Source organism: Rhinopithecus roxellana, chromosome 13, assembly GCF_007565055.1.
Source record: "Rhinopithecus roxellana isolate Shanxi Qingling chromosome 13, ASM756505v1, whole genome shotgun sequence".
Classification (NCBI taxonomy): Eukaryota; Metazoa; Chordata; class Mammalia; order Primates; family Cercopithecidae; genus Rhinopithecus; species Rhinopithecus roxellana.
The window spans coordinates 98864718-98877622 of NC_044561.1; positions in this window are offsets into that span (position 1 = coordinate 98864718).

The following is a 12905-nucleotide window of genomic DNA, read 5'->3' on the forward strand; positions in this document are numbered from 1 at the left end:
AAGGTGATCTGTCTCTTGTGTTGTCCAGAAAGGAGAGGCCCAGGAAAGGGCAGAAACGCCCACCTGCAGACCCGAAGAAGAGCAAAGAATGCCAGACTCAGCCACCACCGAGTTCCTCATTTAGCCTCCCCATCACTTCGCTCCTTGTCTGTGATGTTTTTAAAAGCATAATTAACCTGATAAGTTGTTCTGCAGTTTGTCATCTCTCCCTAAATACATAGTAAAATGTCCAAATGGAGAAAGGCCAGGATGAGGCTACCTGGACCAGATGAGGGTCCAGTTCTTATTGTGTCAGAGTGGGGGCACCTGGGTTGCTCAGGTTGGTGTTCATTCTCAGGGGGCGGGGCCCAGGGTGCTGCACAGTGGACATGAGCCAAAGACATGAGTTCTAATCCCCAGTCTGCCACTCTTGGCTTTGCAGGGCTTAATCATCATCAGTTACAGGGGAGCTTTGGCCTTCACTCTCATGGAAGGTGACTTCCACCTCAGACAATAAATGGTATATTAGCTGGGCATCTTTGGGGTGGCGTAAGTTTGTACTGAGCATCAGTTTTCTCATCTATGCAGGGGGTATCATGCCTGCTGCTCCCATCATTGTTACAGTTGCTGCTTATCAATTGCTGCTTGGCACAGTTGAAACCACAGAATACAATACAAATCCTTCCCTGAAATAGTGTAAAGGGTAGTAAGTTCAGGCCTAAAAGCTGCTTTGAATACACAGGTATGTGCTAACATGTTAATTAGTGGCCTGCCAGAAATATTAATGAAGCACTGATGGTTGTGAAGGCAACCGAAGAGGTTCGTGCCAGAGGCTGTGGTTGCCCTTGGCCAGGAGGAAGTCCAAAGCACTGTAGAGAAAGGGATGGATTCAGCAGGGGAAAGTCTTTGCCAAGCCGCAGAGCCAACCCAAGTGGAAAACGCAGGGAGAGGTCACTTCTTGGTGGTGGTGGCTGCAGGTGAGATCCGGCAAGAGGTGGGAATAGGGACCCAATGTATTGAATACTTTTATTGAAGTATAACATAATATAGAAAAATGCACATGCCATAGTACAAAATTCAGTAGATTTTCACAAACTCAGTACCCTTAGGTAACCAGCAGAATATTCCCACCCCCCTCAATGGTAACCACTGTCTTGACTTCTAGCTTCCAGGCTGGTGTTTCACCCTTCTTTCATACAAATGGAATCGTGCAATATGCATAATATGCATTATGCATTGTTTTGTAGCTGATTTCTTTTGTTCAAAATTATGCTTGTGAGATTTATTAATATTGTTCCCTGGAGATGTTATTATTGTTTTTTAAATTGCTTTTTAATTTTTAGAGACAGGGTCTCACTCTCTTACCCAGACTGGAGTGCAGTGGTGCCATCATGGCACACTGTAGTCTCAAATTCCTGGGCTCAAGTGATCCTCCTGCCTCAGCCTCCCAAGTAACTATGACTACAGGCACATGTAGTCGTAGTGGCTATTTTTTTTTTTTCATTTGGTAGAAGTGAGGTCTTGTCACGCTGCCTAGGCTGGTCTTGAACTTCTAGCCTCAAGGGATCCTCAGCCTCAGCCTCCCAAGGTGCTGGATTACAGGTATGTGCCACCAAACCTGGCTGAGATATTATTTGTGAATTCTCATTCCTGTATGGTATATGGTTGTTTAAAAAGATCATAACTTCTTGATCTGTTCTTCTTGGGTTATTCTTCATTTGGGGCTATTGTGAATACAGTTACTAGAAAATTCTTAGGCATGTCTCTTGATGACTATAAGCTCTCATTTCTCTTGGGGAAATACTCAGGAGTCAAAATGCTAGGTCATAGGATGGGGTGTGTTCAACTTTAGTAGAACCTGTGAAACAGTGTTCCAAAATTTTTCAACCAATTTAGATTCAACCATGCAAGAGGGCTCTGGTTGTACCACAATGATCTGTTTAATGCCAGCTTCTCCTGTATACATTTCTTTTAATTCCCCTACAACCCTGTAAGAAAGGTGCTTAATGGAGAATTTTTGTTGTGTTGTTTAAACAAACAATTACAACAGTTTGGTAAATTATTGTAGAGCCAGGAACAAAGTATAAATATTAGAGGAGAGTAGACCTAACTCTGTCTTACCAATTGCAGGGGTTCTTAACTGGAAGGGGACTGTCCATGGGTAGAAATTGGAAAATACATGAACTTGGATGGGAAAAACCAATCACATCTTTATTTTCACTCACCTCTACCTGAAATAGAGCTTTTCCTCCATGAAGAATGCAGGTAGCAACTCACAGTAGCATTAGCTGTACCTGTGATTATAACACCACTAATAATCACAGATGCTTTCATGCCACATTACAGGTAGGGTGACCAACTGTCCCAGTTCACCAGGGACTGAGGGATTCTCCAGGACACAGGGTTCTCAAGTGCCAGTTTGCCAGAGATGGAGGGAGTTTCCAGGACACAGGATTTTCAGTGCTAAACTGGGAAAGTATGGTACAAGCCAGGACAAGTTGGTCAACCTAATTCCAGGCATAACAAATCTCAAAATATCCTTTACATATATCACTGTTACATTATGTTTGTTATTAGGCTCACCTCAGTATACCTTATTTAGTGAGTTTTTAGATATTTTAGTTTAGTGAGCATTAACATATTTTGATAACTATATTTTAGTTTAATCAGTTTATGTTATAACCCATGTATCTTACTTTATGCATTTAAAACATTATACTGAGCAGGATTCATAGGCTTCATCAGGCTGACATTTCAGATTTCAGTCGGGCCTTTTTTTTTTTTTTTTTTTTGAGATGTTGCCCAGCCTGGAGTACAGTGGCACAATCTCGGTTCATTGCAACCTCTGTCAAGCAATTCTCCTGTCTCAACCTCCCAAGTAGCTAGGATTACAGGCATGTGCCACCACACCTGACTAATTTTTGTATTTTTAGTAGAGAGAGGGTTTCACCATGTTGGCCAGGCTGGTCTCGAACTCCCGACCTCAGGTGATCCACCAGCCTCAGCCTCCCAAAGTGCTGGGATTACAGATGTGAGCTACCATGCCTGGCCTCAGCTGGGTCTTGATGTATACATTAAGAGTTTGCCAGCTGGAGATAGGGATCAGGAAAGACATTCTAGGTGGAGGGAACAACATAAGCAGAGGATTGTAAGTACCCTAGAGGTGGCTCAAGAAACTCTAAGGTATGGATTCATGATGAGTCTGAATGATGAGGTTAGTTCTTGGAGAGAAGTGAGGCTGTGCAGCGGGGAGTAACTCATTGCAGGTGTCCCCGTGGAGGACTGGCTTGCCAAAGAGAGTGGGGTGGGGAGGAAGGAACAGAATGGGAACAGCGGACATCTAGGGTGTCCCCATGGATTTCTTTTACAACTGTTTCTGCCCTGCAAGCTTTTCTATCCAGCTTAGCTTTGTGGTCCAGGAAAAGGAGAAAAAGAGCTAACATTTGCTCAACCATGCATTCTCCTTTCCATCTCTGGATAATGGTAATTACTGTGGGGCAGGAGGGGAGTGATCCCTTCAGCACAGGGGCATGCATCTTCGTAGACCACGCCCACCCCCACCATGGAGGTCCTTGATTTGAAGGGTTGACTGGGTGTTCTCTTCCCTCCACAGAAGCTGCCATATGGAAACATTGCTGATTTTCCAACTGGACACGAACCAATGCCTCGCTTCCATCTTCTCTGCTCTCCCAACTCCATCTGGAAGTGCCACGCAGGTATGTGATGACACACAGGGAAGGAGGACTGGGTGTCAATGCAGGCCAGGGAAGACAAGGCCAAATGCCACACGATGACTCAGAAGGGACATCTGGGTCTTACAGGATCAAGCAAGGCTTCTGAACATAGCAAGTAGGTCAAGTGAGTAAGGAAGAGCCGCAACGTGGGCAGTGAAGAAGTTGAGACTCCAGCAAGGCCCCCCACCCTTCACAAGGCCTGGTATTCACGCCACCTAGTCTTGCCAAAACAGCTCAGTGAGTGACAAGGGTGTGTCCTTACTCATCAGCATAACTTTCCTGTGAGGTGGAGAGGGAACAACTGGGCAGATGGAGATGTCAGGAGAAATGCTGTCTTTCGGAAAAAGGATAGACTTTCCACCAGGTGAATGAAAGGCGTGGAAATAGTCTACATGAGAAGTAGACTGGATAAAGAAAATGTGGCATATATACACCGTGGAATACTATGCAGCCATAAAGAAGAATGAGATAATGTCCTTTACAGGGACATGAATTAAGCTGGAAGCCATCAGTCTCAGCAAACTAACACAGGAACAGAAAACCAAACACCGCATGTTCTCACTCATAAGTGGGAGTTGAACAATGAGAACACATGGACACAGGGAGGGGGACATCACACACCAGGGCCTATTTGTGGGTGGGGGACAAGGGGAAGGAGAGCATTAGGACAAATACCAAATGCATGTGGGGCTTAAAACCTAGATGACGGGTTGGTAGGTGCAGCAAACCACCATGGCACATGTATACCTATGTAACACACCTGCACATTCTGCACATGTATCCCAGAACTTAAAGTAAAATAACAAAAAATAAAAAAAAAAGAAATAGTCTATATGAGAAGTAATTTATAACCTAGTAGAAAAGGCAGTACCAAACTTGTCACAAAAACAGGTGCATGAAGCCACTTCCCAGACCCCCGAGCATTTATTAGTTCACCAATGGTCCAGAGTTTTTTCTTGAGGAAATTTTAGTACTTTAGATAGAATAAAGTGGACCACATTTCTGCTGCATATGGGCGAAGGGCCTTTTCTCCTGGTAACGATCCCATCAGCTCTTGATACCAGCAGGCCTTGTAAGTATTACATATCACAGCAGGGGCAAGCAGGTTTTAAACTCAGCTGCTCCATAATTAAACATTACTGTGTTCCTTTTCACTTTTCTTACCTCCTTAAAGGTCAAGAATCTCATATTTCATTTTTCAGCTTTCATTGATTTAGCCTTCGATTTTGTAACCAAAAAAGACTTAGGACCAAGTGTCTAGAAATATGCTAGACCTAAAGCTATTTATGCTTCTCTGTATACTGTTTTCTGGAAAAAAAACTTTCTTACTCATGAGAAAAGCAAGTGGGACAGCAATGTTATTACAACAGATTAAACCTCAATCAACTGCCTAACCCTCCCCCTACCCTCTCATCACCTCTGTGCTTGGGTAGGTAATTCTGTGCTTTAAAAAAAAATAACATCATCAGCCAGGTGCAGGGGCTCACACCTGTAATCCTAACACTTTGGGAGGCTGAGGCTGGTGGATCCCCGGAGGTCAGGAGTTTGAGACCAGCCTGACCAACATGGTGAAAACCCATCTCTACTAAAAATACAAAAATTAGCCAGGGGTGGTGGCGCGAGCCTGTAATCCGAACTACTCAGGAGGCTTAGACAGAAGAATCGCTTGAACCCGGGAGGCAGAGGTTGCAGTGAGCCAAGATCACACCACCGCATTCCAGCCTGGGTGAGACTCTGTCTTAAAATAAATAAATAAACAGAAACAAAAATTAAAATTAAAAAATAGCCCCATTGGGGTAACTCCCATAACATGAGATTCGCCACTTCAAGGTGTACACTCAGGGATATTTGGTACAGACAGAAAGTTGTTCACTGATTGCTACCATTTAATTCCAGCACATTTAATCACACCAGACAGAAACCCTGTACCCATTAGGAGTCAGTTCCCATCCTCCACCTCCCTCCTACCCCTGGCAACCACTAATTCATGGTTTGCTTCTACAGATTTGCCCTTTCTGGACATTTTATATAACTGAAACCTCCTCATGTGTGGTCTTTTGTGACTGGTTTCTTTCACTCAGCGTGATGTTTTCAGGGTTAATCCATGTTGTAGCATGTAACGGTCCTTTATACCTTTTTATTACTGAATAATACTGTCTGGTCTGTGTGGTTTTATAATGAAGGTTGCCCCTCACCTTGGAGGATGCAAATACTGTGCCATTTTATATTGTGGTTTTACTTTTGGGAACTGGGAGAAGCCTACTTAAACAACGTTTTTGTTGTCCAATTACTTACTCTTTAGGGTGATTACGTCAGGAGCAAGATGGTGGTTTTTTTCCTCGCATTTTCCATAACTTGGCGGGACAGAGCCAAACAGCCCATCCTGGTTTATTTGTTGGATTCATCTCCACCTCCTGGCAGCCTGGGGGAATGTGGCAGCTCAAATGTGGCTGGTCAAAATCAAATGTGGGCCGGGCATGGAGGCTTCTGACCATAATCCAGCACTTTGGGAGGCCAAGGTGGGAGGACTACTTGAGCCCAGGAGTTCGAGACCTGGGAAACGTGGCAAGACCCCATCTCTACAAAAAAAGTTTAAAAAATAGCCTGGCATGGTGACACATGCTTGTGATCCCAGCTACTCGGAAGGCTGAGGTGGGAGGATCACTTGAAAAGGGGGAGATCAAGGCTGCAGTGAGCTATGATTGTGCCACTGCACCCCGGCTGGAGTGATGGAGTGAGACTCTATCTCAAAAAAAAAAAAAGAAATCAAATGTGTAGCAGAACTACAATGGACCTTTTCCTTGGGAGGCAGAGAAAAATCTTACTCTTAAAATTCTCAAGCTAAGAATGGCCTTCGACAGACTTCATGTGGGGGATCTGGGCCTGATCACATGTGGAATCATTCCTTCGTTCTTTTTTCTGTTCATCAAAGGTCCAGAGCTATTTCTTCAAGAAACAGCTGTGCTGGATGACCCTCATTGGAGACTGGAAACCTTCCTTTGGAATGAGTCTGGTCTGCAATAAATGTCTTGCTATCTGTGTGATAGAAATAGCAACCCCAGCACTTGTCATTCCTTCACTGAAAAGCGGTGTAGAGAAAGGGGTCTTCAGATTGGCTGGTGAGAAAAGGCCTCTTCCGGGGGTTGGGGTAAAAGGAGATTCAGAGTCATTCAGGGAAAAGAAGAAAATCAAAATTATAGGCTTTTCATTGGATTCTCCAGTCTGTGAGTCTGGACAGTGGGCGAGGACAGTGGGCACCCAGCTGGAACGACTTGGGCCTTTGAGATCCTCTGATACTCTCTGTGGTGCTTCGCCTGACCTTGGACTTGAGGCCTCAGGAAGGTGAGCCTCGGCCATGAAGAAACCTGAGTGGACACATTCCATGTGTGGGTAGCTGCTGTACACAGGGTGGTGGGCACGCCCAGCATTTGGAATTGGGCAACATGCAGGAAGGGGACCTTGCCAGCCTTTCTGTAGCACACACTAAATTATAGCCAACACTCCTGGCTTCTAATCAGCATAACTCCAAACCAGGTGTGTTTGCAGTGTATTTGTGTGTGGGAAGAACATGATCCGGTATAAAGTTTTGGATTTTCCTAGGTCTGAGCCAAACTAAACCAAGTTGGTTGATCATGAAACTCTTCACTTTGTGCCAGACTTAGGGATGTGGTGGCTGGACTTTAGGAGCTATATCCAGAATGGAAACATTGCGATTTGCTCTGCCATGGGCACTATGAGGTAGGCACCACTGGCGATCCTAAGGTAAGTGGTGAGCCCTGACCCAGTCTGTGCAGGGGAACACAGTGACTCAGACGATGGCATCTTCATTGTGAGAAGCATAGGGAGTGTGTGAATGTGGTGTCCTCACAAGGCCCTCACAGTCCTGAGAGTGCCTTTGAACTGCGTTGAGAGTGACACAGACATACTCTTATGACACTTCTAGAAAGATGATGTCATAGGCTGCATCGTGTCTCCCCACCCCTCCAATGTGTATGTTGAAGCCCTAACCTCTTATGACTGTGTTTGGAGATAGGGTCTTTAAAGAGGTAATTACACTAAGTGACGTTATTGGGGTGGGCCCTAATCCAATATGACTCGTGTCCTTGTAAGAAGAGGGGCTTAGGGCACAGACATACCCAGAGGGAAGACCATGAGAAGACACAAAGAGGCAGGAGCCATCTACATGCTCAGGAGAGAGGCCTCAGAAGAAAGCACACCTGCTGGCACCTTGATGTTGGACTTCCAGCCTCCAGAACTGTGAAGAAATAGAATTCTATCGTACCACCCAATCTGTGGTACTTGGTTATGGCAGCCCTAGAAAACTGATCCAGATGGTGTAACCAGCAAGGAAGACAATGAAGATGGGGTCCTGGAAGGTTTCCTGAAAAGGATGGATCAAGTAAGGGAGCTAAGGGATGGGCTTACTAAAAACTGATAACTTTGCCCACTATAAAAATGTAGATAATGACTTTTTTTTGTTTTAGAAGCAGGGACGAAAGTGGCAGATTGTCTGGGACAGTTAGAGAAAAAAGAGTTCCCAGCCATGCTGAGCACCCTCGTGGCTTCCTGCAGGAGGTGATCAATTTTCTACGGCTCTATGGGATCATGGCTCAATTGGAGGGGGCGTCGTCTGTCTGGGTAGGCTGCCTTGCAGGTTGAGCTTGCTTTTAGGGTTGCTGACAATTCCACCAGGTACTGCTTGGAGGCAGCAGAGTCCCTTGAAGTTGGTGCCCTGCACAAGTCCAGGAGGCACCATTCACATAGGTCATGAGTTGTGCCCATAGCACTCCAGGCTCAGGACCTCTATGCCAAACTATTAAATAGCATCACAAATCGATGGTCATGTGTTTCCATAATATAGTTTTGGAGAGCATACTGTGTACCCTGGGTAAGTGACAGAATGAATGTTTCTGAATGTCAGCTTCCTAAAATGGAGAGCATTGTGAAGATCAGATACGGTTATATATGCCAAATATTGGGTACAGAGCTTGGCATGTTACACTCTCAAAAGCTGTACTTATGTCTGAGAAAATGCTACAGAGACACCCCCTGAAGGCAGGCTGGCTAGGTTTGGTGCATACCATTTACCAATTAAAAGTAATAATTAGTTACTTTTAATTGGTAAATGGTATGCATAAATAATAAAAGTAATAGGTTACCCATCTTTTTCTCATTGTAAAAGCCAGACCTCTCGGGGAAACAGAACCAGAAGGACATATATACAGGAAGAACTCACTCATGCAATTATGGAGGCTGCGAAGTACCATGACCTGCTGCTGTCTTTGAGCTGGAGACTCAGGAAAGCCGGGGGTGTGTTTCCAGCCTGAGTCCACAGGCCTAAGAACCAGGGGAGTGGTAGCGTAAATCCCAGCCCAAGGGCAGGAGGAGATGGATGCCTCAGCTGAAGCAGGCACGCAGGAGGCAAAAAGGGGTGGACTCCTCCTTCCTCTGCCTTTGTGTTCTACTCAGGCCCTCAGCAGATTGGGCGGTGCCCACCCACATGGGTGAGAACAATTTTCTTCACTCAGGTTACTGATTCAAATGCCAATCTTATCTGGAAACATCCTCATAGACACACTCAGAATAGAAATACACTCAGACACACACCCCTTGATTCAGTCAATTTGATACACTGTAAATGTTTTGGAAAAGATAAAAACAATAGAGAAGGAAATAAAAAGATCACCTGTTATCTACCACCCAGCAATAACCACTGTTAACATTAAGGCCTGCAGATTTCTGGTATTTTTTTTCCTGTGTATTTGTACTCTCTCTCTCTCTCTCTCTATATATATATATATACACACACATATATATACACACATATATATATACACATATATATACACATATATATACACATATATATATACACATATATATACATATATATACATATATACACACATATATATATACATATATACACACATATATATACACATATATACACACATATATATACACATATATATACATATATATACACATATATATACATATACACACACATATATACATATATATACACACATATATACATATATACACACATATATATACATATATATACACACATATATATACATATATATACACACATATATATACATATATATACATATATATACACATATATATACATATATATACATATATATATATATACATATATATATACATATATATATAAAATTATTACTATTATTATTATTTTTGAGACTGAGTCTCGCTGTGTCGCCCAGGCTGGAGTGCAGTGGTACGATCTTGGCTCACTGCAAGCTTTGCCTCCCGGGTTCATGCCATTTTCCTGCCTCAGCCTCTCGAGTAGCTGAGACTACAGGTGCCCACCACCACACCTGGCTAATTTTTTGTATTTTTAGTAGAGACGGGGTTTCACCATGTTAGCCAGGATGGTCTCAATCTCCTGACCTCGTGATCTGCCTGCCTCGGCCTCCCAAAGTGCTGGGATTACAGGCGTGAGCCACCGCGCCCGGCCATTGTTTTTTTTGTTTTTTTTTTTTTATAAAAAATGAGTATACTGCCAATCTGATTTTTCATTAAAATTATATTATGCACACTTCCTCATGTAATGCACAACTCTTTTAAAGCATGGCTTTTCATTGCTATGTAGCATTCTACACAGTTGCTGTGTAGCATTTAGTACTGTGATTAAATAAATTTAAATGTAGTTCACTATGTTTTCTGGTGTTTGTTTTGTTTTGTTTTGTTTTTTTCTTGAGACAGAGTCTCACTCTGTCACCTAGGCTGGAGTGCAGTGGCGTGATCCTGGCTCACTGCAGCCTCCACCTCCTGGGTTCAAGTGATTCTTCTGCCTCAGCCTCCCAAGTGGCTGGGACTACAGGCACACGCCACCACGCCCAGCTAATTTTTTTTTTTTTTAGTAGAGACGGGTTTCACCATATTGGCCAGGCTGGTCTCAAACTCCTGACCTCGTGATCTGCCCGTCTCGGCCTCCCAAAGTGCTGGGATTACAGGCATGAGCCACCGTGCCTGGCCACTGGTTTGGTTTTATAAAGATGGTATCTTGCTGTGCCGCACAGGCTGGAGTGCAGTGGTGCAATCACAGCTTGCTACAGCCTTGAACTCCTGGGCTTAAGCCATCCTCCCACCTCAGCCTCCCAAGCAGCCACCTCACCCACGCAGCCCCAGGCCACTATAATTTTTGAATTGATTGATGGATCACAGTGGCTCTGAGGGGTCAGATCTTAGAAGCTAGTGTTAGCAAATTCCCTGGTGGAAGCAAGGAGACTGTTTTCCTTTGACTGGTAGGATCCTAGAAATTTGAGTACGTGCTATAAGAAACTTCTGCAGTGCTGGCTACTTTCTGGAGGTTCATCAGAAAGGTGCTTGAAAACATGAGTGTATTTGGACTAATTGGATATGGGGCCCTGGGAAGAAGGTGAGGGGCAGCCATCCAAGGTGGTGAATTGACTGGGAGTCTCCCAATATTTAGTAGGGGAAGGACGGTGGGAGAGGTGTAAGAATCTAACATGACCAGTCCTGACCTGTGGAGAACTTAAAAGCACTTTTATGATTTGCAGACATTTGCGAAAACTAAGGACTTTATTGCCAAATCCTTCACTCTTTTCCCCTGGAAGTTTTGGGAGCAGAACTGCCTCTAATATTTACAGGGCCTAGAGGAAGACTCCAGAGGGAGGTCTCTGTCCCATGGCCCAGTCCCTTCTCTTCCTACTTGAATTCATCCTGTGCCTCCTGGGGGCCTCACGTTCATGGAAGTGGACTCCCAGCCTATGTGTCCAGGTTTCTTCTTAGCCCCAGACCCAAAGAGTGATGCCGTGGCTGCCTCTTGGGGATTGAGCTGTGTATTCTGGCGGTGTGGTCCACTTGTAGGAGAACGGACAGATAGGAGGACAACCGGGGCCCTGAGGCAGATAATTCCAACACTCTGGGCACCTGGAATGTGGTTTGGGAAGAGCGGGATGGTAGGCTCTGAGTGGAGGCCTGGAGGAGGACCCTGTAAAGTGCACAGTGAGGGCGGTGGCCCCAGTCCTGGGTCTGAGGTCTATGTGGAGAAGCCAGTGTCTCAGGCACAGGGAGCAGCACTGCCTGGGGCCACATAGGACAGGACAGGCCTCAAAGGCTAACCCCCTACCCCAGCTGGCCTGTCAAAGCTTCAGGAGATGATAGGCCAAGGAACAGCAGCTGTTGGAGCCAGCCCCAGCTCACCAGGGCAGGATGCTGGGGCTTCGCCCCTCAGGTCTTTGATTTTGGAGGGGGCTGCCCCTGAGAATTCCCCAGCATAATTTTGAGTTTCTTTTAAGTCTGAACATGAAACTACTACACACACCTTACATGTGCCAACTGGAGCCCCACAAGGCCCATATTCACCTTGGAGAAGCCACATAGGGCAAGACACAGTGGCACGTGCCTGCTATCTCAGCCACTTGGGAGGCTGAGATGGGAGGATCTCTTGAGCTCAGGAATTTGAGACCAGCCTGGGCAATATAGTGAGATCCTATCTCAAAAGAAAAAAAGAAAAGAGAAGCCACATAGGTGAAAAGGCTACCTTTCTAGTCCTTTTATCTTTGAAATATAGGCAATTTCTACAGAACAAGCAAGTCTGTTAAGGTTCAGGGAAATTGGGGATCCTGAGGGTGAAAATTTTGCAGCAGGGCGTTTGAGACTTCCTGAGAGAGAGCCCTTCCTCCCCTAGGAGCAGTCAACTATCTTTAGTTCTGAAATAAGCTCCTGCGCTGATTCTATTGTCTGGGTCCAGAATTGCGTGTGAGAGGCAGCACTGAGAGTTCAAACAAGGAAAGTGAAGACTCCCCTGCGGGGTCCTGAACCCCAGTGCTTCCCGAAGCTCTTGGCCAGGGTTAGAAGAGCTCTCCAGGATGACCTGGACCTCTAGGTCCTTGTTTCTCAGAGAGCGGTCCTTGCACCAGCAGTATTGCATCACCTGGAAGCTTCTAGAGCTGCAGAATCTCCAAGCCCACCTCAGAGCTACGGCCTCAGAACCCACATTTTAATATGCTCCTCAGGCGGTTCCTGTGTACATCTGAGTCTGAGAAGTGCTGTTCTCAAGTGACTGGGCACCATTTCCAAGTTTAACTAAATCTATCACTAAGGGTGGGCTTCAGGCCTCGGCTGTGCTTCACCATTTTCAGACAGCAGGAGTTAGTCACCTCCTTGCACCTCCATTGGCAT